This window comes from Lactuca virosa, chromosome 3 (assembly GCF_052849685.1).
Source record: "Lactuca virosa cultivar CGN04683 chromosome 3, Lactuca_virosa_CGN04683_v6, whole genome shotgun sequence".
Taxonomy (NCBI): Eukaryota; Viridiplantae; Streptophyta; class Magnoliopsida; order Asterales; family Asteraceae; genus Lactuca; species Lactuca virosa.
The window spans coordinates 384,294,790-384,298,059 of record NC_136428.1 but is presented as its reverse complement, the minus strand read 5'-3'; the positions used below and the strand labels follow the sequence as shown (position 1 = coordinate 384,298,059).

Below are 3,270 nucleotides of genomic sequence, written 5' to 3'. Positions count from 1 at the left end.
CCAGCTAGGAAATCATCTTCTGGACCTTTTGTAAGTATAAAGCTTCCAACTTTATGCTTTTATCTCACCAAATCTAGGTTGTGGATGACTTTGTGGTCATTTTGGTCCAAAAACCCTTGTGTTCTTAAGGTTGCATTTGTTTCGCAGAATGTTTTTGAAAAAAATGAAATTTGTCAAAGTAATTGAAATCTGGATGTACTAGAAACTTAAATGTGTTGGTTGACATGGAATGTAATCTGTTTTCTGTTTGGTTTGTTGATTTCCCAAAAGATTTGGAAAATGATTTTTGTAATTTCACAAAAATATTGTAGTGATTTTTTTTTGTACCTTATTCATATTTTTAATAAACATAGCAAAGTTTTATTTAATTACAACATTTTTTTATTGAACTCTTCTATAAAATATAAATTAAAAAATAACTAACATGTATTTCATCGAACACATAAAAATCATAAAAATATTTTTTTTAAATAGAAATAAAAACGATTATATATAATAATATAAAGCAACAAATGTCATTCATTATTTCCAATCTAAATTTAAAAAAAGAAAAAAAAATTAACCAAGCACTATTTAAAATAATGTCTAAATACCTAGTTCATAAGCATATCACTCTTCGAACATGAACCTCACAAAATCCTCCTGATATTCTCCTTCCAAGTGCCAAAAACTTAACACGGTTTCCGGATCACGCATTATTTTCCTTCTTGCTTTGAACCTATCCAAGGCACTTAATGATTGCATTTTTGAAATTTCAGGAATCACAATTGAAGTTTTTTTTTTCTTTTTTTTTATTTATGTACTTATGTTTCTCCTGGTATAGCTTGATTCATGCTATTAGTTGTTTTTTTCAGGTTTATCTCCAAGGAGGTTAGCTGCAATAGTTATTCCCTTGATAACAACATCAACTCTTTTTCTCTTCTTTGAGCCTATGTTTGGAGATTCTTCATTTTCTGTGGTTTGTTCTTCAAAACCATCTTCAATTTGTTCATATTGTTCTTCATTGTTTGCATCTTCTTCCATTTGGGCAAAATCCTTGGCTTTATTCCCTTGAGCTCTATCATACCCAAAGATGATACATAAATCCTCGTAATGAGGAAATATCTTATTTCTCCATTTTCCTGCCTCTTTATGAACCTATTTTGTATCATAAAAGGTTAGCACATAAAATTATAATATAAATAATTAAGAAGTAACAAAATATATAAAAAATGTAATGTTGTTCCTATATGTAAGAATCCCAAACCGCTGGTTCAGCTGTTACAGAATGAGTGGAGTTATCATAACCAAAACCACTTATGTTCGTACCATTCACCATATCATAAACGACTTGCCAATCTGTTTTCATGGTTTTGATCCTTGACTTAATGTGGGGTTTACCCAATATGCCAGAGTTAGGAATTGTTTCCTTCAATGCGTTTTCTAGATGTTGTAAGTATCCAAATTTAAAACAATTATCGGCTTTAAATCCTTCCATGTTCACCATATTTACCAATGCTTCCACGAGCTTGGCATCTTCAGTTATTGTCCAGTTGCGATAGTTTCTGCTTTTTTCCATTACACCTACTGTTATAAACAGAAAAATTAGACGAAACAATGCATGCAATGAAAAAAATACCTAAACATATATATAACAAATATAACTGGACAAAACAAATTAAAGTTCATTATAAAAATAACAAACGTGGCACAAATTCGTTCATAGTAAATGATAAACATAACAAAAGGAGAAATTATCAATGTGTAGTATTCCAAGAATCAAACATAGTTTGCGCTAAGTTGTTTCTAAATGTAGTTCACTCGATTGATACACCAACATAAGTGATATAATTATCGTCTCCACCGCCGACATCTCCGGTTCCCTCGTCTAGTTCAAATAAGTTCTCAAATAGATCAATTGTCATTTCCTGCCTTATATAATTATGAAGAAGACAACATGCCATTATAATCTTATTTTTTAGATCAATTGGATAATATGAGTTGTCCCTTAAAATTCCCCATCTTACCTTCAAAATACCAAAACATCATTCTATAACATTTCTCGCAGATGAATGTCTCATGTTAAATAATTCTTTAGGTGTAGTTGGTTGGTGTCCAACATGCCAATCATTCAAATGATATCTTTGACCTCTATACGGGGCTAAGAAACCTTCACCATTTGTATAACCAACATCTACCAAATAATAACCTATATATGTAGTATAGTTAGTATAACTAATAATTAATAACTAATACTTATCTACAATACCAATTATTATACATACCCAGTCTTGGGACCTTCAATCCATGTGGCCTAAGTAGGGCATCTCGAAGCACTCTACCATCCGCAACTGAGCCCCCACCACCCCCCCCCCCCCCCGATCCCGGTAAAACATAGATAAATTGCATATCTTGTGAGCACACCCCTAAGACATTTGTGGCAATATCATTTTTCTTGTCCTGTATTTAGGCTTGTCTTTAAGTGGCAACAAGCACTTTATGTGTGTTCCATCTAAAGCTCCTAGACAGTTCTACACGAAATACAAAAAAATGGTTATATGTCATATCAAGCAATTTGTGTACTAATTGGAAATTATATAAGTAGTACTTATACCTTGAACCACTTCCATCTTTGATCTGTAGAGTTTTCTGTAACAGGTTCGGGTTTCTTAAGCAAATGTGGATGCAACCTGATCATTGCATTGCAAACTCGGGTAACAATATTGCTAATTGTTTCTCCAGAATGCTGGAAACGACCTATCATGACCCGATTCTTCACATTGTGTGCAATAATGTGAAGAAATATGGCCACTTGCTCATCAATATCCATATGTATAGTTGTTCTTAACCCACCTAATGTGTGAAGCATTTCACACAACTTTATGAAACATGTGCGGGTCATCCTAAGGTTTGATATGCATGTAGTGTCGCTTTTGTAAGCGTATTTATGAAATATTGCCTGCCGATCCACATTCGACGATATGTTTTTGATACGTGGTTTACCACTCCTATATATTTGTAGTAACTTACACACCGTGATAAAAAAAACCATGTAACAATTGTCATAACTTCATTCCAAAATGTAACGACTATTTGACTTATATTTTTTCTATGTTTGCTTCTAGTTAGACTAAGTCGTGCCATTTCCTGCTCATCTCCCAAAAAAAATTTATTCACTTGAAAGTCATAATATTATTACTTTAATCGTTAATTAATTATCACATTATACAAAAAAGATGGTGTCCATTAGTACATCACATAATCAAACAACTAGAAAAAGAATTCCATAGA

General features: G+C 32.3%; 1 pseudogene; it reads right to left on the bottom strand.

Annotated features, from left to right (window-relative positions):
* Positions 1-1,796: 1,796 nt before the first annotated feature.
* On the bottom strand, positions 1,797-3,031 carry LOC145164983 (protein ANTAGONIST OF LIKE HETEROCHROMATIN PROTEIN 1-like; annotated as a pseudogene).
* Positions 3,032-3,270: the final 239 nt, after the last annotated feature.